This window comes from Peromyscus leucopus, chromosome 2 (assembly GCF_004664715.2).
Source record: "Peromyscus leucopus breed LL Stock chromosome 2, UCI_PerLeu_2.1, whole genome shotgun sequence".
Taxonomy (NCBI): domain Eukaryota; kingdom Metazoa; phylum Chordata; class Mammalia; order Rodentia; family Cricetidae; genus Peromyscus; species Peromyscus leucopus.
Window position 1 is genome coordinate 138266235 of NC_051064.1, and position 24072 is coordinate 138290306.

Genomic DNA, 24072 nt, shown 5'->3' on the forward strand with positions numbered 1-24072 from the left:
CATCAGTAAACAGGAATTCTTCAAAAGTCAAAACAAAAAGCTGGGCATAACTTGAGAGATGGCTCAGTGGTTCAATTCCCAGCAACCCTATGGTGGCTCACAACCATCTGCAGTGGGATCTGATGGCCCTCCTCTTGTATGCAGGTGTATATGCAGACAGAGCACTCATATACTTAAAAAAATTAAACCTTTTGCCAGATGGCGGTGGTGCACACCCTTAATCCCAGCACTTGGGAGGCAGAGCCAGGCAGATCTCTGTGAGTTCGGGTCCAGCCTGTTCCACAGAGTGAGATCCAGGACAGGCATCAAAAACTACATAGAGAAACCTTGTCTCAAAAAAAAAAAAAAAAAAAAATCAAATAAACAAACAAAAACAAAAAACAAACAAACAAACAAACAAAACCCGCTAGGCATGATAGCAAATGCCTATAATCCTAGCACTAAGAAAACAAAAGCATGTATGTCAGAATTTCAAGGCCATCCCAGCTGCATATCTGAGGCAAGCCTGGGCTACCATAAAATGGGAGGGTGGGGGCTTGCTTAAATAAGTACAGCTCAGTAGTAGACAATGTGCTTCACATAAAGCCTTGATTTCAATCCCCAGCACTTTTTTTTCAAATCAATTGTTAAATATTTAAATAAGCTATATAATTTTCAACTTGGTATTTCAAAACAGTTTGAAAACAATACACAGGGCTGGAGAGATGGCTCAGAGGTTAAGAACACTGAACTGCTCTTCCAGAGGTCCTGAGTTCAATTCCCAGCAACCACATGGTGGCTCACAACCATCTATAATGAGATCTGGCACCCTCTTCTGTATACTGTATACTAAATAAATAAATCTTAAAAAAGAGAGAGAGAGAGAGAGAGAGAGAGAGAGAGAGAGAGAGAGAGAGGAGGAAGGAAGGAAGGAAGGAAGAAAGAAAGAAAGAAAGAAAGAAAGAAAGAAAGAAAGAAAGAAAGAAAGAAAGAAAGAAAGGAAGGAAGAAAGAAAACAATACACAATAATGTATGAAGATACCATAAAACATTTTATTAAGAGAATGGAAATTAAAATTCTCCCTCTATAATTTTTTTCACTCATTCAACAGATTTTATTGAGAATCTGATATGTGCCAAACTTTATACCATACAAAGCCATCTCTAATGTATGGAACAAAGTTCATGCCCCCTAGAGACAACAAGCCTACTGGGTACAGACAGTATGGATTTATCACTTCCATATATTCTTCCTGACATCACTGATGACTGATGCCTTTCTCAGCAGTTATTCAGAAAGATCAACAGGAACTCAGAAGTAGAACACAGGCCTAACTTGCATATTCTCAGGTTCAATCCCCACTAAGCAAAAGAGAGAAGGGAGGCAACAATTCTACTCTCTTAGGAAGACTTGGGCCTGGTTTACTAATGGTTCTACACCTTACATAGGCTCCACACAGAAGTGGACAGCTGCAACCCTTCTGGATATCCTTTTTCAGGATAACCCTGAAAAACACCAGTGAAGGGAAATCATCCCATCGGCAGAACTTCCAGCAGTACACATGGTCATTCATTTTGTTTGGAAGGAAAAATGACCAGATGTTAAGATTATTCATTTGTTATAGCCAATAGACTGGCTGGCTGGTTAGGGACTAGAAAGAGAATGATTGGAAAATTGATGAGAAAACATCTGGTGAAGATGTAATGGACTTCTCCAAATGGACAAAGGATGTGAAGACACTTGTGTCCCATGTAAATGTTCATCAAAAGATGACTTCAGCAGAGGATAATCAAGTAGATAGGATGGTCCATTCTCTGGACAGTCAGCCTCTTTCTCTAGCCATCCCTGTTGTTGCCCAATGGTCCCATGAACAAAGTGGCCATGGTGACAGAGATGGGGGTTATGCATAGGATAGACAACATGGAGTTCCACTCACCAAGGCTGACCTGGCTATAGCTGCTGCTGAGTGCCAGATCTGCCAACAGCAGAGACCAACACTGAGCCCCAAATATGCACTATTCCCCAGCTGACCAGCATCAAATATCCCACAAAACAAAGGTTTTTCTTTAGTGGTTCTACTATCTTGTTAATCACAGCTGATTCTTCAGCCCCAGCAAAGCAGAATCACAAATTCTTAACTCAAAATAGCAAACAGCCCTGACAGAGTCATTAAGGGACTCTCAAACTTCCCTCTGAAATTTCACAGGCAAGCCTCCATTGTCTGCATTGCTCTTAACATTCTTACCTTCAAAGCTTCTACAGAACAAGCCTTGAACACTGAGCCTTGAACACTTAATGGCTTTTCCAGCCCAAAGTTCCAAGCCTTTAATTTGCTTATAGGTCAAGAGGCACAATTGGTAACCTTGAAGGACATCAGTATTGTCTTGCCTGGCATCATCTTCGGGGAAAGTCACTGCTGGTTTAGCAGACAATGACAGATTAATTTCCCCAGTCAAAGGTAGAAAAGGCAGTATTTTAGGGGGTGGGAAGTGAGTACATCTTCTGCTGAAGGTGGAAAGACTATTTCCTCAGCTGAGATAAACCCTTGAGTGTGGTGATACACTGTTTGTAATCTAAGACATAAAAGTTGCCTGAAGATCAAAGGACAGAGCCAGCCAGAGTTAGTCACAGACAGAGGTCAGGCAGCGGTGGCACACACCTTTAATCCTAGCACTTGGGAGGCAGAGGCAGAGGTCCATCTGCATTTCTGAGTTCAAGGCCACACTGGGTTACACAAGACTAATCCAGTCTAAAAGAGAAACAGAGCCAGGCAGTGGTGGCATACACTTTAATCCAAGCACTAGGAAGGCTGAGACAGGAGGTGATGTGGCTAGGCAGAGAAAGGAATATAAGGCGGGAGGATTTTTTCAAATCATCACCCAACCTTCCTTCCACCCAAAACCTCACCTCTGCAAAACCTCCCCTACTTCTTCTAGATTTCAAAAGCTGCCAGCTGTCTGACCTCCTGCTATGGTTTGAATGCTTGAATCCCTCTCCAAATCTCATGACAAAACCTTAAATCCTGTGGTAAGTAATGGCATCAGGAGGGACCTCTGGGAAGAGGATTAAGTACTAACTAGTGGATAAAAGAGCAACAAGAAAGCATCATTTGTTTACTCAGCCCCACAAGAAACAATCTGCCTTGATCCTGAATATCCCACCTTCCAGCCTAAGAGAAATTAGCTTCTGTGTTACCTAGTCCTTGGTATTTCACTATCACAGCCCAAACAGTTTCCACAGCAAGGCCCTTTTTGGCTCTAAATCTTTCATCTTTTCCCCTGACCCTTTGTTCTCCGTGCTTCAGGCCTCCTGTGTCTTCAGACATGCCAGGCTGCCTGTCTTTAACAACATTCCCTTTCTCACTGATTTTTGTTTTTGTTTGTTTTTTGGAAACATGGTTTCTCTGTGTAGTTTTGGTGCCTATCCTGGAACTCACTCTGTAGACCAGGCTGGCCTCGAACTCACAGAGCTCCGCCTGGCTCTGCCTCCCGAGTGCTGGGATTAAAGGTGTGCGCCACCACTGCCCGGCTTCTCACTATTCGTTTCAAAATAACTTTCTTAAGATTTTTTTTTTGTATACATGTTTTGTCTGCATGTATGTGTACCACCACGTGTGCAAGTGAATATGGGCACTAAAAGAGAACACTGGATTCCCTGGGACTGCAATTAGGTAGTCTTGAGTCACCACTTGGGTGCTGGGAATTGAACCCAGGTCCTCTGCTACGGCATCAAGTGCTCTTAACCACTGAGTCAACTCTCCCACCTCCTTCCCACTGGTCTGGCAGATGATTCTCATCATTTCCCATATCTCAGTCTAAATCACGTATTCAGGAAATTTTCCTGACCACCTGATCCAAAGTCATAGTTTCCTCCAGTGGTGGTTTGAATGAGAATGTCCTTCATAGGCTCAGAAGTTTAAAGACTTGGTAGCACTGTTTGGGTAAATTTAGAAGATGTAGCCTTGCTGGAGGAAGTCTTTTTGGGGTGCAGGGAAGAAACTTTGAGTTTTCCTAGTTTTCTCCTTCTCGGCTTCCTGCTTGTGGTTTAAGACGTGAGCTCTGAGCTTCCTGCTCCGGATGCTATGCCTGCTGCTGCCATGCTTCCCAGTGGACTCTTAATCTTCTGGAACAGAAGCCCATATACTCCCTTTCTCCTGTAAGTGATCTTGATCATGACGTTTTATCACAGCAATAGAAAAGTAACTAATATACCTCCTCCTTACACTCTATAGCACTGTTTATTTTCCCTATAATATGGTTGTAATTTTTAATTATCTTGTTTACTTATACTGCTGCAGCAAGAGAGACAGATCCAACAAGATGGTTGAGTAAATTGTGTTTGCTACCATGTCTGACAACTCGAGTTCCATCCCTGGGATCCACATGATGGTGGAAGGAGCAAAGGTACTAAAAATAAGATACTTTCCACTAAATCCTCAAGGGCAAGGACTCTGCTTTATGTCCAGAATATTGGCCACATAGTAGGTATTCACCCACTGAATAAATCACACAATCAAGCTACCTTATCCCCAGGCACTTTCATTCATTCTAATACAAGTTTGCTCTCTGAAAGGACTAGGCTCCTCTTTGTCTCCCTCTCACAGCATCTAATGCAATACAGAGCAAGAAAAAATTTAAAATGTTTAATACCTTTAAAATGTTTGTTATCTAAAGTAATAAATACTGGGGAAGCATGAAATTTTCAAAGACAAATAACATTAACTTTTTAGATTTTTTTATTTATTATAATTGTATGTATGTGTGTACAATGTGTTCGTGTGCCATGGTGCACGAGGAGGTCAGAGGGCCACTTTTACCACTCAGTTTGTTCCTTCCACCATCGATTCCAGGATCTAAACTCAGGTGTCAGGCTTGCCGGGTCACCTCACCAGCCTGTTTATTTTTCCTGATAGGGTCCTATATATCCCATGAAGTTACTTCACAGAATTGCTACAAAAAGAAACAAGCTAATACATATAAAGCAACTAGTATAGCACCAGCACAGGGCTAAGTAACCGGAACCTTATAGTTATCCCCAATTTAAACTTACAGATACCAAAACAGCCCTATGCTATAGCTGTAACTACTAATAAGGAGAACTCAAAACTCTCCTTATTTGCACCTGCCAAGGTTGTCAAATCTGACCACTCCTTTGGAAAATCTCATTCTGATCTCAGACACAACTTAAACTTTGTATCTGTAATCTGTAGCCGAATGACTAGGAGTGGTATAGAAAGGATTATAGTCTATTTTACTGGGGGGGGGGCCGGACACGGGACGGGACACAGTATTATTTAGTCACAAAAATCTAGTTCCCATATATGCCCAAGGATAGACTAGCAGCAAACATCATGAGTTGGTTTTTTGTTTTGTTTTGTTTTCAAGACAGGGTTTTTCTGTGTAGCCTTGGCTGTCCTAGAACTCACTCTGTAGACCAAGCTGGCCTTAAACTCAAGAGATCCGCCTGCCTCTGCCTCCCCAGTGCTGGGATTAAAGGCGTGCGCTACCACCAGCTGCATCATTAATTTTCAAATCAAATGGCATAAAACTCATTAGCCACATGTGTGTGACTGTACAATGCGAATGTCATCACTTCATTTGTGAAGGAACACAGCGGTATCACCATATAGCCGGTGAGAATTAACTGGATTACTCCCATATACAGTACTTAACCCTCAGGTATGCATGCCCATTACCCGTGTGAAATAATTCAGGTAAGAGCAGCCACAATGGCATTCTATAATCCACCAGCACGTGTGAAATTGAGGAAGGAGGACTGCTGTGGGCTCAAGACCAGTATGAGCAAGATAGTGAATTCTAAGAGAGCCTGGGTTACAGAGTAAGACCCTGTCTCAAAAAGCAAACGGCGCCAGGAAAGATGTCTTAGTGGTTAAAAGCACTGGCTGCTCTTCCAGGACCCAGGTTTGACTCCCAACACCCATATGGTGGCTAAAAATCATCTATAACTACAACTCCAGGGGCCTCTGTGGGCAATGTACACATAGTACATAGACACATATGCAAGCAAAACACCCATACATATAAAATAAAAATAAATCTTTAATTTAAAAAAAAAAACAACTTAAAAGACTCTTAATTAAGCAATCTGTCACAGCAAGATGGATTTTATACCATGAAGTAAAAGACAAATATACATTCCTGAAAATGAAGTAAATATTAACAAACTATTTGATGAGGAGATTACAGTTAGAACTGTCCTCAAACTATTAGGGCCTACTACACAAACACTTGCTTTAAAAAAATACCAGGACCAGACTTCAGTTTCTCAGCCATCTTGGCAGCAGCCTTGATTAAAGGCCATCCACACCTAAGAAGGAAAATGGTAGCCACAAAGACAACAAAAACGTCTCCAGAGTGGGTCAACTCTAGGCTCCAACTTGCTATGCAAAGTGCAAAATATAAGCTGGTATAGGCAGACTCTGAAGACGACCAGAAAGGGCAGAGCAAACTGGGTCACTTTTGCCAACAAGTGTCTCAACAGTGAGGAAATCTGAAACAGAATACTGTTTTGTGTTGACCAAAACTAGTGTCCATCACTACAAGAGCAATAATACTAAGCTGGGCACAGTATGTGGAAAATATTACAGAAGGAGAACATGGCTACCTAATCAGTCCATTCCAATATGAGAAGCATGTCAGAACAGATGGGAGAAAAAGAAATCTGGGAAACCTTTTAAAATAATATCTGCCAGAGCTTGTTTTTGTTACTGTTGTTGGTAGTGGTGGTGTTGGGTGTTTTTTGTTTCAAGACAGGCTCTCACTATGAGTTACCTGGCCTGTAACTCAAGAGATTTGCCTGCTGGATTAAACGTGTGTGCACCTAACCAAAGCTTATTTTCAAAGTATGTGAGAGGTTGAAGAGATGGCTCAACAGTTAAAAGCACTGGCTGGTCTTCCAGAGGATCCGGGTTCAATTACCATCACCATCTGTTGGGCTCATAACCACCTGTAACTCCAGTCCCTGAGGATCCAATGCCTTCTGGGCTCTGTGGGACACCACACACATGTGTGGTATACAGATACACATGCAAGAAAACACCCATACACCTAAAAGTAAAAATAAGTTTTTTGTGCATGTGTTTACATGTATGTCAAAACCAACAAGAAATCTCCCATGCCAGGGCAAAAAATCCAAATTTCATATATTCTTTGACCTGGAAATTCCATTGATAAGTCTACCTCAAAAAAAATAATAATAATAGTCTATAAAACAAGGAGTTCACACATCAGCCTTGCTTATAGGAGCAAAAGGCAAGACTAACTATACACCCAATATAAAACTGTACAGAAGGGCGGTGGTGGCGCACGCCTTTAATCCCAGCACTCGGGAGGCAGAGGCAGGCGGATCTCTGTGAGTTCGAGGCCAGCCTGGTTTCCAAAGCGAGTTCCAGGAAAGGCGCAAAGCTACACGGAGAAACCCTGTCTCGAAAAACCAAAAAACTGTACAGAAGTTATAAAGAAATGCCATAAAAATTTTTTAAGGCATGAACTGTACTGACTGCTATGGAGAAAACGAGGTCTTCACCAAAATGTGTATGTTGAAGTCAACCTCTACTACTTCAGAATTTGTTCTGTGCAAGGCATGGTGCCACATGCCTTTAATACTAGCATTTGGAAGGCAAACCTCTGTTAATTCAAGGCCAGACTGATGAAGGGAATTCAGGCCAGGCAGAGAGATACAGAGTGAGACCCTGTCTCAAAAAAAAAAGAAAAAAGTCTTTAGTAGCATTACCTTTAAAGAGGTAATTAAAGAAAATGAGGCCATATGGGTGGGCCCTATCCATGACTAGTATATTTATAAGGAAAGAAGACTAGAAACAAGGTTATCATTGACACAGTGACAGAGCATTTGCAGAACCAAGTGTAGGTATGATTCCCAGCACAGACATCACACTCCCTCAACAAAACTGGCATGGTAGAATACATGTGTAATCCTAGCACTTGGTAAACTGAAGCAGGAAGATCACTGCAACTTCAAGGCCAGTCTGAGCAACATAGCAATAACCAGGCTAGGCCATGACTAAGAGTAAGACTGTCTTTAAAATGATGGAAGGAAGTAGCCCTGAGGTGGTGACAACACCTTTAATCTCAGCACTCAGGAGTTCCAGGACAGTCAGGCTGTTACATAGAGAAACCCTGCATCTGTGTGTGTGTGTGTGTGTGTGTGTGTGTGTGTGTGTGTTTGGAGGTGGTGGTGCTGATAAGGAAATGGCTTACTTTTGAAAGTGCTTTACGCCGGGCGGTGGTGGCGCACACCTTTAATCCCAGCACTCAGGAGGCAGAGCCAGGTGGATCTCTGTGAGTTCGAGGCCAGCCTGGGCTACCAAGCAAGTTCCAGGAAAGGCACAAAGCTACACAGGGAAACCCTGTCTCGGAAAAAAAAAAAAAAAAAGAAAGAAAGTGCTTTGCTGCTCACACATAAGACCCAAGTTTGGATGCACAGAATCCACATTAAAAGCGCAGTGCATCTGGCCAGGCAGTGGTAGCGTATGCCTTTGCTCCCAGTGCTTAAGAGACAGAGACAGGTGGATCTGAGTTTGAAGCCAGCCTGGTCTACAGAGTGAGTTCCAGCACAGCCAGGGCTACACAGAGAAACTGTCTCAAAAAGCAGACAAACAAACAAACAAAAAAAAAAGGAGTGCATCTGTACTCCCAGTGCTGGGGAGAGGAGAAAGTAAAATGGGACGGGGTGGGGGTGTTGGGGCAACACCACTTGCGTAGCCAATCAGTGAGCTTCAGGTTGAGCAGCGAGCACTAAGAGGAATGTACATACACAGGGGCAAGTGCGCGTGCACATACATACATACATATACACACACACAGGAGAGGGAGAGGAAGGAGAGACAACAGTGTGATAACACTCAAAGTTGGCCATTTATAAAGGAAAAGCCCTCAAAAGAGAACAACCAATATTAATACAATCTTAGACCACTAGCCTCCAGAACTGTAATTAGTGATAAATCTGTGATATTTTCATGGTAGTCCTTGAAACCTCTACAGTGTCATTAGAATTTTGTTTGTTTGTTTGTTTTGTTTTGTTTTTCGAGTTTCTCTGTGTTATTTTGGTGCCTGTCCTGGATCTCGCTCTATAGACCAGACTGGCCTTGAACTCACAAAGGTCTGCCTGGCTCTGCCTCCCGAGTGCTAGGATTAAAGGCATGCACCACTGTCGCCCAGCTAGAATTTCTTAATACATAAAATTTTAAGAAGCAGGCTGCAAGGCCAGCCCCTAAAGATATCTTAAGAGCCATAAAAAATATTCATAGCATTCCTCTCAGTAATTCTATTTCAGATCATTTTTCCAAAAGGAAGAATAGTTTATCAAGAAACAATGGGGGGCTGGAGAGATAGCTCAGCAGTTAAGAGCACTGGCTGCTCTTCAAGAGGACCCAGGTTGGATGCCCAGCACCCATATGGAAGCTCACAACAGTCTGCAACTGAAGTTCCAGGAGATCCGACACCCTCCTCTGGCCTTTGCAGGGACCAGGCACATGCAGACAAAATACTCATACACATTCAATTTTTAAAAAAAATAATTAAATTTTTTAAAAAGAGACAAAGGGACTAGTGGTAAGGTTTGTTTGGTAGCGTATCCTGCATGCACAGAGCACTAAACTCAATCCCTAGAAGGGTATCAACCCAGCACAGTGGAAGACACCTGTAATCTCAGTACTCCAAATGTGGAGGAAAGAGAATTAGAAATTCAAAGCCATCTTGCATGACTCCTTGTTAAACACATACACTTACAATGGAATACTGTAAGAGCAAGACAGCTGATGCAACAGAAAAATAAGTAATACCACACAACAAGATTAAATGTTACACGTTCTTAAACTGTGAAGAATATCAACATGGTAACACAGGCTTGGTATTAATGGCCCACGATTTTAATTCCAGCAGAGGTAGGCAGCAGCCTGGGCTACACAGCAAGTTCCAGGCCAACCAGGGCTACACATTGAAACTGTATCCAAAAAGAAAAAAATAATTACAAAAAAAAAGTCTCAAAAATAAATAAATAAAATCTAAGCAACTAAGATCTGATCTACCAGGATTTAAGTTAGGAACAACAACCTCTCTTGTAATGGGCTTCTGTTATATTAACTACGAAAGTCAGCAAGACATTTAAATGCCTATTATAGCAGTATACTGAGCAAGACAGAAACTTCAGTAACTTACTGAATAGACAGACTGTACTTTATATAATGTTAGAATGCTCAAAATATATCACCTTTACTGGCTTTAAACAAAATTGTTAAATTATTATTCTCAGATTGCTAAAAATTTACATTATCAACAAGTGCTAAAAGGTGTTCAAAACAGTAGCAGACATGGAAGACAGTCTAGAAAGAATAAATCTCTAGTTAGATGAAATAACAGGTAAAGGCTACAGATAAAAAGAAAACTAAGGGTTGAGGACAAGGCTCAGATGGTAGTGTGCTTGCCTAGCACACACAAAGCTTGAGTTCAAGCTCCCTATCTTGAGCACCACAGAAAACCTGTCATGGCTGTGAAAACCTGAAACCCTGCACTCAGGAGGTGGAGGCAGCAAAGTCAGAAGTTCAAGTTCAAACTTGGCTACACAGTGAACTTGAGGTCAACCTGGGCTACATGAGACCCTGTGCCTCTCCTTTAAAAAGGAAAGAGGGAGGGAAGAAGGGAGGAACATACTTGGGCCTAGATGGCTCAGTGGATAAAGACACATGCTACCAAGTCTTAGCCACCTCTTCATTTTCTTCAAATTCTTATCTGTAACTCCGATGTAAATTTTATGACAGATTTGTCTTGTTCTTTAGTCGCTGGTCCACCACCAACACTAGGAACTATAACTGTCACAAAGCAAGCACACAAAGGGTCCTGAAGTTCCTAAATTAGTAAGACAATGAGTGTGGTTTAGATATGCATCAAGTCAAAACTTGTTCTTTGAACTCAAAATAAACTCTTTATAATATACTCCTCTAGCTTCCTGATCTACTACTATCTGCATAAAGAATCGAAAAGAAATTAGACACAGCAGTTAAAAAAAAAAAAAACTACCCTCAGATAAATCGAAGTCATGCACATATCTTGTGCTCAACATCTACATCATGGTGTTGCCCAAACAAAGGCTGATGGGAATGCTGAAGGTGATAAAGCCAAAGTACAGAGGTGAAGAACAAGAGCTAAAAGACACATGGGGCTGTCTACAAGTCCTCTACAAAGAGGGGAGAAAGTACCTCTTTGTAATGGAATAGGAAAAACAATACAAAAAAATGGAGATGCCAAACAGACCAAGCACAGAAAGCTGAAGGCACTGGTGATGGGGAAAAAAGTGTGTGTGGTGTGTGTGTGGTTTTTTTTTTTTTTTTTGGTTATTGTGTACTTCTAGTGACTTGTCATATACCTTAACAAATTATATAAAAATGCAGAACTTAATTTTGCATTTGCGTTAAGATACACTGACAGCACACAGAACACTTCATTGTTTTGGATGGAAAGAGCATGCGTCACTAACAGACTGTTTCCCAAACTTTACTAATGTGGGAGGAAAGCACACTGTTCCCTGCTGGTTCTCAGGAGGGATCCCCTGATGTTGACACAATGCCAATCTCAGCACAAATGCCTTCTGATGTGGGAAACCCAAATTCATTTCTATCTTCCTCCCTCTCCACCATCAACATATACTTAGCTCTCTTTTCTGTTTCCTGTATGTGGTATGTACGTATGTGCCTATGTATGTTTCATGTGTGTTCAAGCACTTGAGGTTGTTATCTGGGAATCTCTCTCTCTCTCTCTCTCTCTCTCTCTCTCTCTCTCTCTCTCTCTCTTCTACCTTTGTACACTAATGCAAGGTCTCTCAGTCAAATACAGAGTTCACCAACATGCTTAGTCTTGCTCATCAGTTTGCTCTGGGGAATCCCATCTCTGACTTCTCAAGCTGGTATTACAGGTAAGGATATCATGACCACTGGCTTTCCTCACACTTGATTTACCCATTCATCTATTTGCCCAGTCCCTAAATCCCTTTAAACCAGACACATTAGAACTATTTGCCTTTGTGTATATGTGTATTTTGCCTGCACCTTGTGTGTTGTGTGCAGCACCCACCGGAAGCTTTGCCTGCCTCCGCTTCCCAAATGCTAGGATCAAGGCTTGTACCACGACAAACAGTAGATATGTTTTGTTTTGTTGTTTTAAAATGGGCTCTGTGCTAGGGATGTAGCTCAGTTAACGGAGTACTTGCCCAACATGCATGAAGCCCTGATCTCCAAAACCCACATAAATCTGGCATAGTAGTGCATGCCCCTGATTCTAGCACTTGGGAGGTGGAAACAAGAAAACCAGAAGTTCAAAGTCATCCCCAACTACAAAAAGAGTTCAAGGCCTACTTGGGATTCATGAGCGAAAGAAAGAAAAGAGAGAGAGGCTGGGGATTTAGCCCAGTGGTAGAGCGCTTACCTAGCAAGTGCAAGGCCCTGGGTTCAATCCTCAGCTCTGGGGAGAGACAGAGACAGAGACTGACTGAGACTGAGACTGGCTAGATAGCTCAAAGGAAAATAGTTTCTACTATGCAAATTTAATGATTTGAGTTCAATAGCCAGAACCCACATTAATGGTATAAGAACAGACTCAACAAAGTTGTCCTCTAAACTTCACATGAGCTGTGGCAGAAGTGTACACACACACAATTTTAAATCACACACACATGCACAGATTTTAAGTTATGATTTTGTGTTGGGCCACATTAATAACTATCCTGGGCCACACCACCAGCCCCAGCAGTATTTGGTTCTGTAACAGTAGGGAAAATAAAAATGTAAAGGAGATAACAATCTCCACCTGGAATTTTTAGGATTCAATAGATTAGTCTGTGGGAGGGATTGTTATAAAAACATTTAGATGTGAAGTAAACACAGCTTCTAAGGTCAGGGGGTGGGGCCTAAGAGGTAGTAATAGTGAGAGCAAACACCTACACAGCTCTGCCTGCAGGTGATGAGTCTTAAAACATTTCATATACATTAACTGATACAATCTTCCACACTGTGAGGCAGGTGCTGTTACTAGCCTTATTTTTTGTTTTGATTTTTATTTGAAACAGGTCTCATGTAGCTCAGCCTGGCATCTAACTTCTACAGCCAAGGCTTATGATCTTAAACTCCAGATCTTCCAACCCTCCTTCTAAGTGCTGGGATTACAGGCCTGAGTTACCTGACAGGCTTGCTAGCTTCACTTTTCAAAGGATAAACTGAAGTCACAAAGCATGACATAAGATTGTACATGGCTAATAAATGACAGATCAAAGATTTCAACTCAGGCAGTCTGGCTCCAAAGTCTATGCTTCTAACCCCTCTAAGCAGCAGCATCTCCAGAAATCACCGCAGCAGAACTAAAACAGCAGATGGAAATAAAGAGCCTCAAGAAAATGATGTGTTAAAGCAGGAAGTGTTAAAGAAAATAATGAGCAACACAGCCAAGTCAGAGGTTCTCTTCCTGTGACAGTGCACCAACATGGCAGCCTAGGTACTCAATTTAAAAAGAAACTGGAGATGGCCCAGCTGTTAAAAGCACTTGCTACTCTTGCAGAGGACCCAAGTTGGTTCCCAGCACCCACAGCCAGCCCTAACTCTAGTTCCAGAGGATCCAACCATCTCTTCTGGCCTTTGTGGACACCAGGCATGCCCATGGTGCACATATAAGCATAAATGCAGATAAAACACTCATTCACACAAAATAAATAAACCAACTCGCTAACTCTCCCCCTCCCCCCCCCCCCCCTCAGCTGGGTCAGGTAGCTCAAATCTGTAATCCTAACTACTGAGAGAAACTGAGGAAGAGTATGGCAAGTTCAAGGCCAACTTGATAACTTAATGAGACTCTTAATTTTTTAAAATTAAAAACTTAATTTTTTTTTGAGACATGATCTCATATAATTCAGACTGGCCTAGAACTCCATATCACCAAGGCTGACCTTAAACTTCTTCTACACCCTCCTGTACTCCCCAAGTGTTAAGATTATAGGAATGTGCTACCTTGACCAGTTTAATTTTTCTCAACTGCAAGAAGGACACATTTAGGTGACAAAATATTTGTAGTCTCTTCATGGAATAAATACAGTCTGAGACCAATGTTTCAGGGTAACTAGTGAAGAGGAACTCTGACACCCTGAACTTACAACACCAGCAATGGCAGACAAAGATGAATAAACACTAAAAAATGCTTCAGTAAAATACTTTGGACAGAAGAGATGAGGACTAAAAGTAGAAACTCAGGAGGGGCAAAACATCACATGACCAGGAAACTTGACACTGCAAGGGGGAAGAGGGAAGCCGAAATAAGCTACTATTTGCAAACAAAGAAATACAGGAAGATGAGGAAACAGGCGTTAAGTCTGGATACATTTTAGGAGAGTAAGAGAATAATTACCAGAGATTTCCTAATTGATGGCAAACTTTCCAGATAGTCAGCTGCAGAAGACACTGCACTGAGCAGACAGATGAGGTCAAGCAAGGAGCTTAGCAATAGTTTCAGTGAGTCCAGAACAGGATATGGTTGGCCAGGGAAATAAAGTACTCTCAGGAAACAAAACAAGAGGGTCTATAGGATGTGCAGAAAATGAGAATGGTAACCCTCAGACATTACCAATCTCACTCCTCCAACAAATATTTATTAAAGGGATACAGGATGACCATACCAAGTCAAAGCCCTTGATTCACAGAATTTTATGTTCTATCAGGGGAAACTTAGAGCAAACATTTGCAAAGACTGAAACGGCACTATCATAGAAATACAGAATAGCCCTTTAACATTGAGGGACAAAGAGAGCTGTTTATGGGAGAAAAATGCACCCAATATGAACTGTTCCCCTTCATAAGAGATCGTGTAGCCTAAAATGATTAAATATTTCTTATCCTTTAAAAAAAAAAAAGCTAAAATGAGAACTCCATTTAAACTGTAGCACTATAAATCAAAGTGCAGTCTGACCTGAGCTTCCAAGCCCCTATTAGTGCTCCTTCCCAAAAAAGACAAGAGTACATTATTTTCCAAATTTAATGGCTTTCAGATAAAATATTTTTATCAGGGCACACATAAAAATAACTAGAAATGCTTCTTTCATAGATCATGAGATGACAAGTGGAGCAGCTTTAACTAGATTCAGCAGCTCACAAAAGAGGACACATGGGGAGGGTTGGGAGGGGAACATGTTGGGGAGAGGGTTGGGTGGCAGAGGAGGGAAATAGGGATGAATATGATCAAAATATAAAACACTTTGTATACAGGAATGAAAATATAAAAGAATAAAAACATTTTTAAAAATATTTCAAATGCAAAAAAAAACTAAGAAAATAAATCTTGACGTTTTGTAAACTTCAGGATTTAGTCTTGAGCTTGCTCAGATTACTGGAGAGGGGAAATGTTTACTAAGCACAGGGGGTTGGTCACAATATGAAAATATTTTAAGAGAATTTAACAGAAGACAAGACACCTTTGGGTCCTGAACAAATTACTGTGCATATATATGTATGTATGTATGTGTGTGTGTGTGTGTGTGTGTGTGGGTATATATATGCTTTTTTTAAAGTTCCTTTTTAATACTCAATTAACTACCATCTCTTATTTCCTTGCCTCAGTCTAAAACTAAAAAATTCAAACTAATTATTAATTTTTATTTATTATTACTGTGTGTATTTGTTTTTTTGTTTTGTTTTGTTTTTTCGTTTGTTTGGTTTTTTGGGGGGTTTTTGTTGTTGTTGTTGTTTTTCCAGACAGTTTCTCTGTATAGCTTTGCACCTTTCCTGGAACTCCCTCTGTAGTCCAGGCTGTCCTCGAACTCACAGAGATCCACCTGCCTCTGCCTCCCGAGTGCTGGGATTAAAGGTGTGCGCCACCACTGACCGGCTACTACTGTATGTATTTGTTAAGTGTGTACACATGCACGATGGCAAGAGTATGACTATCAGGGACAACTTTTGTTATTTTCAGGACAGGGACTCTCTAGCCCTGGCTGTCCTAGAACTCTATGTAGACTAGGCGAGCCCTGAACTCAGAGATCCACCTGCCTCTGCCTCCCAAGACCTAGGATTGAAGTCATGAACCCTCAATCTGGCTAGATAACAACTTTTGAGAATCAGGCTTCTCTCCTTCCACCATGGGTTCTGAGGATCCAACTAAGGTAGTCAGGCCTGCCTGACAAGTGCTTTTATCCACTGAACCATCTCACCAACCCAGTTACTTAATTAAAAAGAAAAAAAAAAAAAAAAAAACCGCAAATTGGTACACATACAAACTTTATAAATAAATACAAATTGGCCCACACAAACTTTTTTAAATATAGAAGACTAAAAAATACAGTAGTAGATAAGTGCTCCAATTTTATACTCCTATGTCACATTACAGCTAACTGTATTTTGGAAGATTTAGCACCATACCTACAAACTACAGAAAGCCAATTTGGATACAGCACTCTAGTGTTTCTTAACAAACAATGCCATTTTCTATACAAACGAGCAGTAATGGGAAAATTCTTTCTCAAACATGAGCCACCCTTACAAGGATGCATTACACAACTGGAGCTCATTTAGTCTGCAACGTTAATATTCAACACTGCTGCGTTTTATAATCCAAGGACCCAACTCTGGTGATACAAGAAGCCTAAAAATATTACTCAAGTTTTGGGGGTTAAAAATTAAAACCAAGGGTGGTAATTTAAGTAGCTTGTGCCTGTAATCCTAGCACTTGGGAGGCAGAGACTACTTCTGTCAGTTTCCCCTGACAGAACATAAATAAGTCCTGTAAAGAGAGACTTGGAAGGAATGTCCCTTTAAGTTCAAGGCTAGCCAGAACTAAATATGGAGACCCTGTTTCAAAATAAAAAATAAACCCAAAAGCCGTTTTTAATGGTAAAACTAAAGCATGCAATTCTAACAAAGACTAATCAGGTGTATAATTAAATTCTCTTTTCGGCTCACTCTTAGCACCACACACGGAATTTAAGTTCCTGACGTCAAGTTAAGTCACATTAGTCAGTGTGGCAAAGAACTGCTCCCACAAGAGAGTTCATGCGAGTACAGCCAAGGGACCCTTTAAAGTTCATGCCTAACCAAGTGGCTGCAGTGTGTATCCCCTGGCCAAAAATAACCTAGGATTTTAAACCTTCTCGTACTTCAGGTGCATCTCAGGCAGCCATCAACGCAGGCAACATGACTTCCAACAACAACAAAAAAAAACCCACCACCTTATTCTGAACCGATGTGCTGAGTGGAGTCACCCACTAAGGCTGCAAGGTGTTGTCTTAATTTGGTGAGCCCTGACTTGTAGGAGTTAAAACTCTCACCCCTTATGCTGCGATGACGTAATCTTCCACACTGCATTTCTCCCGGACTTAAAGGGGAGGAAAGAGGAATTAAAAAAAAAAAAAAAAAAACCAACAAAGAAAAAATTTCCTGCTAGTAAGGAGGAACCGAGCAAGCGGCCAGGCGGGGTTTCGGGAGGCACTTGGGCAGGTTCCGGAAGGGAAGGAGGCCGGCCCAGTTGTGGAAGCCCCGGGAGCCCCGGGCAGGAGAGGACGGGCACGGCGCGGGGCTGGGGACCGCCGAGGGGCGCAGGCGCAGAGCCGCCCGGTCCGTCACCTCGGCCCCGGCCCGGCCCTGCGGCCGCAGTTCCGCTCCCCTCCCCCGCCCGCCGCAACGCGTCCTCGGCGGGGCCCGGGAAGCAGGAAGTCCAGGCCGACTACGTAGCGGCAGCCCCCAGCCTCCGACCCGAGACCCGGCCCTACGTCCGCTGTCCCGCGTCCCCGCGCCCCCGGGGCCCGCGGGCGGCCGGAGGGGGAGGGGAGCGGGTGGGATGGGTGTGCCTGGTAAACTCGCGGCCACTGACAGATCGGCGGCGTTGCGCCCTCCGCCGCCGCCATCCCCGGCCGCGCCTCGCTGCCATTCGGGCCCCAAGCCTCTCCGCGACCCCGCCTCGTCCCCCTCAGAACCCGGGCCCGCGGCCGCACGCGAACCCGGCAATCCCTCCCTCGAGGCCCGCAGGCACCGGGATGACCCCGACCGCGAGCATCCTCGAGGACCGAGGGAGGGCGGGGGGCGCGCGACTGGGGCCGGGCGGTGCACAACACGCTCCCGCGGGGAGGCTACCCGGGCCCCGCACTCACCTCAGCTTCTCCGCCGGGGCGTTGGCAGCACTGCGCGGGGCCTCCTCGGCTGCCGGACAGGGGCACGCGCCTGACGTCAGCACGCAGGGGACGCACAGTTGGGTGCCCGCGGAAGTGGGAGGGGCAAAGAGAAAGAAGGGGCCGGTATGGCCCTGGTGGGCGGGGCTTAGCGATAGCTCCGCCCGTGTCGTGTTGCGCTCGCGCGGGTTGTGGGTTCCTCCCATGGTCAGGTTTATTCTCTGCACCATTTAACAGTGATTTTATTCGTAATAAAACTATGAACAGAAATGTTCACAATGTTGTCACTAAAGTTTATTTTAATCCTTGAAACTTTATGAAGAAAAGCGTTGTAAATGTCTTATTTTTTATTTTTTATTTTGAGACAGGGTGTCATTATGTAGCCCTTGCTGTCCTAGAACGGCTATATAGACCAGACTGTCCCAGAACTCAGGGATCCTCCTGGTTCTGCCTCCTAAGTGTTGATATTCGACACCGTGCCTGGGCTGTCTTTTGTTTGTGTTTTGTTTTGCTTTGTTTTGTTGTTTTTCGAGACAGGGTTTCTCTGTGTAGCCCTGGCTGTACTGGAACGTGATATGTAGCCCAGGCTGGCCGGGAACTAAGAGATCCGCTTGCCTCTGCTTTCTGAGTGCTGGGATTAAAAGTGTGCATCCCGATGCCCAGAATACCTTTTTTTAATGACTTTTAAGACGGGATCTCATGTAGCTCAAACTGGCTTTGAACACAACTGTGTAGCAGAGGCTGACCTTGAACTCCTGATTCTCCTGCCTCCACTTCCCAAGTGCTGGGATTATAGGCATGCACCTCCACACCCTACCTCTTTTTTGCTTCTCAAAAAGAGGTAGTGCCTTGCTGTGCATAGCCCTCTGAAGCCCACGGGCCTCTGAACAACCTGCCGGTCCTGGAGTGAGAGTAGAATAGTGCCCTCCCAGGGTCTTGTTTAGAGCTAGAGACTTGGCCCCCTCAAAAAGGCCCTGCACTTACTGGCTCCTCTTACCTGGCCCCTGGTTGGCTCCTGAAAGGACTCTAGCCAGCCCAAGCATGGCAAACATGGCTCTGGCAGGCCTTGCCCTTCTCCCCCATCCCCTCTGTCTCGCTAAAAACTGTTAGATTATGGTCCTAAAGCTAGCCACCAAGGTCTCTTCCCTTATTTGGCCACTTCCTCCTGAGGCTGACTACCAATGTCCAGCTATTAAAATATTGTAGTCCAGCAATCAAAAGCCCCCTCCCTCTCCTTGGCTGCCCTAATTAACCTGTCCAATTAAAATTAAACACCTGTCCTAACACAAGATTCCCCTTTTACCTTTCTAAACCGCCATTTTCCTATGGACCACTTCTGTCTCCTCTCTATCCAGAGGTGGTCCTTTGTCCCTTGGGACAAATACTCCTGCCCCTCTCCCTTGTTCCCTTCTCCTTCTCCCTGGTCCTCTGTCTCCTGTCTTTGTCTCTTATCCCCGCCCTCTGTCCCTCTGAGGTAAATAAATCTCCTTTGTGCTGAGAACTGGGTCTTGGAGTGTCTTGTGCCGAATGCTAGTCCCTTCAGCTCCGGTCTCTCAAATCCTTCTGCCTTTCTCATCTTCTTAACACCTGTTTATTAGCTGTCTTCCCAGTTAGCATGCAAGCCGACAGAGAACAGAGATCCTATCCTAGTCTCAGGTGCTTCCCAACATAGGAGGAAACCTTACCTTAGTAATGTTCATTTGCAGGCTGGAAGTGTAGCCCAGTCAGTAGAGTGCTTGCCTAGCATGCGTGAAGCCCCGGGGTTGATCCTCAGTACCATTTTAATAAACCAAGCATGGGGGTGAGCAGCTGTGATGCCAGCACTTGGGAGGTAGAAGCGGGAAAAACCAAAGGTCATCCTTGACGGCATAGAGTTCTGTCCTGAGATACATAACACCCTATCTAAAAATAAAAGAGAAAGTGAGTTCACTTAGCTGGGTTCACATTGCATCCAGGAGGGTGTGTCGCTGCATGTCAGTAATCTTAGCACTGGGGAGGGAGAGCTCTGAGAGTACAGATGTGCCGCTGCATCCAGCTTGATGTGGGCCCTGGGGATTAGAACTCAAGTCCTCACACTTGCATAGCAAGCGCTTTCCGCACTGAGCCACCTCCCAGCCTGCAATCAACATCTTTCCTTGTCAACTGAAGCCCCTTTTACCAAAGCTGCATTCTACCCTGTGGGCATTACCCTATGTGGGCAATTTCACCTGCTGGAATTTGGGCGTCTTGCCCACTGTAAATTCTTCCCTCAGTGCCAGGGTAGAAACCGAGGCTTCCTAATGCCAGTCAAGTGATCTGCCACACAGCTACACCCTTCCCTCAGACTACCACAAATGCCGATTTTTCACTGTCACAAAAAACACCGCATCAGTTTCTTCAGCCTGAGAGAAATGGCTGGTTTTCTCTGTTTCCAAGGCCGGGTGACTGTGTCCTTTTCTTTATCCTGCCTCATGCTCCCAGACAATGCCTGCTCTTTCCACCAGCTGCCGTATCTTGATGGGGTGTCACCCAACTGCTTGGCCTTGCCTGCATTGATTCTAGGACAAGGACTCACTCAGCACTTTGTCTCTAGTGTTGAGTTTTGTCAGACGGCACCCTTGACCTTTCCACCATTCCCAGGCTGGAGTGGGGTTACTCCTTGACCCCAATCCACTCTATCCCTTGCTGTCGGCGGAGACTCCAGTCTCTCGTGTCTCCTTCCCTCGGTCCCCCTGGCTCTAGCTCCATTAAATTAACAGGATGGCAGCCTGCAAGGTCTGTCTTAGGGTTCCTATTGCTGTGATGAAACACCACGAGCAAAAGCAACTTAGGGAGGAAAGGCTTTATTTGGCTTACTCTTCCACACTGAAGTCCATCTTTGAAGGAAGCCAGGAAAGGCACAGGGACCTGGAGGAAGGAGCTGATGCAGAGGCCATGGAGGGGTGCTGCTTTGGCTTGCTTAGCCCCTGTTCTTATAGAACTCGGGACCACCAGCCCAGGGGTGGCACCACCCACAATGGGCTGGGCCCTCCCTCATCAATCACTGATTAAGAAAATGCCCTCCAGGCTTACTTACAACCTGCTCTTTTTTTTTTAAGATTTATTTATTTATTTATTTATTTATTTATTTATTTATTTATTTATTATGTACACAGAAGAGGGTGCCAGATCTCATTACAGATGGTTGTGAGCCACCATGTGGTTGCTGGGAATTAAACTCAGGACCTCTGGGAGAGTAGTCAGTGCTCTTAACCTCTGAGCCATCTCTCCAGCCCACAACCTGCTCTTAATTGGAGATATTCTTCTTAATTGAGGCTCCCTCCTCTCCAATGACTCTAGCCTGTGTCAAGCTGACACAAAATTGGCTATCATGGTGTTCCCCAACTCTCCTTCACCTATAGTTCTGGTTCAGCATCTACTCCTTGGTAGTGACAGCATGGCCATTCATTTCTCCTGAAATGGCCTCAACTCCAGCTTCCGTGGATCCGGAGATGAGCCTGGAGCCTGCTCCTGCCTGTAGGAATAAATGTGGAAACCCAGGCGGGACCCAGTCTCGGCACTGCAGAAAGACCTGCTGAATCAGCAGCAGGCCCAGGCCCCAGGGAGATTCCGTTCTGGACCTTGGTGAGAACTGTCCATTTGAATGAATGGAGTTGCTGGGGGCAGGGGCGGGGTGTCTAATCATGGCCCTGCTATCAGCCATCTTGCTCCTGAGAATGGGAACCACACAAAGCCATATGCAAAAGCAAGTACTAGGAGCATTGTGCCATCCCCGGGGTACAGGCTTGCTTCAGTATTCAGTTCCATTAGCCAACAAATACCTCTCCTGCCTGGACCAGGTTGAACGAGTTTCTGTCACAAACACATGACTCTTATTCCTCTGTTCTTTTTTCCCTCCCCTAGTGCTGAGCTTACTTCTCATTGAGATCTAGCTGAGACTTTTTTTGTTTTATGAATGGTGTGTGTGTGTGTGTGTGTGTGTGTGTGTGTGTGTGTGTGCCCACTGAGCCATCTTCACCAACTCTAAACACAAGGCTCTTGATGAAATTGCTCTGCCACCGCTGTGCCTTGCCTACCCCTATGTGGTACCCAGCTCTACCCCCTCTCTATATAACTTCCACATCTCCATCTCTTCCAGGTCCTGATACCACGCCCATCTCCAAATTCCCAGCTATTAGCACCCCAAAGTCCCAGTGAAGCGCCCCCCTCTCTTGACAGGGTCTTGCTGCACTGCTCTGACGGACTTCAAACTCATGTCACTTGGTTGGCCACAAAATCCTGCTCCTCCTGTCTCGCCTGTACCAGTGCTAGGACCTCAGCCATGCAGCACCACACCTGGCTGGGAACACACACACACACACACACACACACACACACACACACACACACACAAATATAAAATAAAAAATATATAATTTTTTTAATGTTTAAAGTTCAACTTCAGCCTGAGCTACATGAGACTTTGTCTCAAAAGAAAAAGACACAAGTGTGGTGAAGGTTATAGCTAGGAGGGAGATTATTCGCCTCAAATACAGGTTTGACCCTCATAATACACACACACACACACACACACACACACACACACACACACACAAAGATTGCAAAATAACACATGAACATAATGGCATTCCTTCCACAACATCAGCTCCCCTTGCCACTGCCAAAAGTGATCCTCGCCTCTTTCAAAGCCCCAGAGCACAATGGGAGTCCTTGGATAAGCCCTAGCCTCTTCTACCAGAACTACCCAGGCTACTTCCATCTGCTGTGGCACCCCAGAGGTATGCAGATGCCTTGAACATGAAACATGGGCTAGGCAGGCTGGGCAGGAGGAGCCTGGAGACTTTGAATGAATCCTACCTGTCTCCAGTGCCTGCAGAGAGGCAGGAAGATCCAGGCCTCGCAAAAAGGAGACTGCCCTGTGGTCTATGCTCCTGGGATTTGCCCAAGTGAACCCTATTTGAAAACTTTCCCCATATAAAATACAAAAATAAACAACAGTTATAAAAAACCAGCTACTGGCATCATCCAAAGGGTTTCTATCTGCAAGGGAACAGGGGATGTAAGAGGACAATTCTCAAGGCTTCAGGACCAAGACATGGATATTTGATCATGATCGTCCATTGTATTTGTATATCTTTTTTGTAGGTTTTCCTCACAGATAATATTTTATAAATGTCATTTCATGAAAATTATATTAAAATAAAGTATCTTTTGGCTGAACACAATGTTATACACCTTTAATTCTATACATGGGAGGCAAGAGGATTTCCACAAATTCTAGGGCAGCCTGGTCTGCACAACCAAACCTGTTCCTTTTCTAAAAGATGAGATAAGTATAGTCTTCATGCCGGGCGGTGGTGGCGCACGCCTTTAATCCCAGCACTGGGAGGCAGAGCCAGGTGGATCTCTGTGAGTTCAAGGCCAGCCTGGACTACCAAGTGAGTTCCAGGAAAAGGCACAAAGCTACACAGAGAAACCCTGTCTCGAAAAAAAAAAAAAAAAAAAAAAAAAAAAAAGTACAGTCTTCACACACACACACACACACACACACCCATTAAAGAAACTTGTCTTTGCTAATGGAGACCACTACAAAAAACCACAACCAGCCAGGCGGTAGTGGCGCATGCCTTTAATCCCAGCACTGGGGAGGCAGAGGCAGGAGGATCTCTGTGAGTTCGAGGCCAGCCTGGTCTACAGAGTGAGTTCCAGGAAAGGCACAAAGCTACACAGAGAAACCCTGTCTCAAAAAAACAAACAAAGAAAAAAGAAAAGAAAACCACAACCAATCAAAATGCAGAGCTGTGAAGCCCCATGGATACATCTACAAAACACTCTCACACCTAAGGCTCAGGGAACATTGCAGAAGTGGGCGTGGACAGAGTGCAAGAGCCACAGGATGGGGGACCTTGTTGTGAGATTGTGTCTTCTAGTCACATCAGAAGCTACAC

At 44.1% G+C, this 24072-nt stretch overlaps 1 protein-coding gene and 1 long non-coding RNA gene across 4 annotated transcripts in view; one reads left to right on the top strand and one right to left on the bottom strand.

Moving 5' to 3' along the window:
* Window positions 1–18236, bottom strand: part of Cdc42 (cell division cycle 42) — a 40368-nt gene extending 22132 nt beyond the window's left edge. The window contains exon 1 of one of the 3 annotated variants that reach the window (XM_028875380.2): window positions 18128–18222. The gene's annotated coding sequence lies outside the window, so the exon portion shown is untranslated. Of the gene's footprint in view, window positions 1–12435; window positions 12459–18127 lie in introns of those variants that run through there. The other 2 variants (XM_028875382.2, XM_028875383.2) reach the window with 2 other exon arrangements.
* On the top strand, window positions 2778–4505 carry LOC119087469. The gene is made up of 2 exons (XR_005090942.1): window positions 2778–3007; window positions 4030–4505. It is a non-coding gene; the product is annotated as an uncharacterized LOC119087469 (long non-coding RNA).
* Window positions 18237–24072: the final 5836 nt, after the last annotated feature.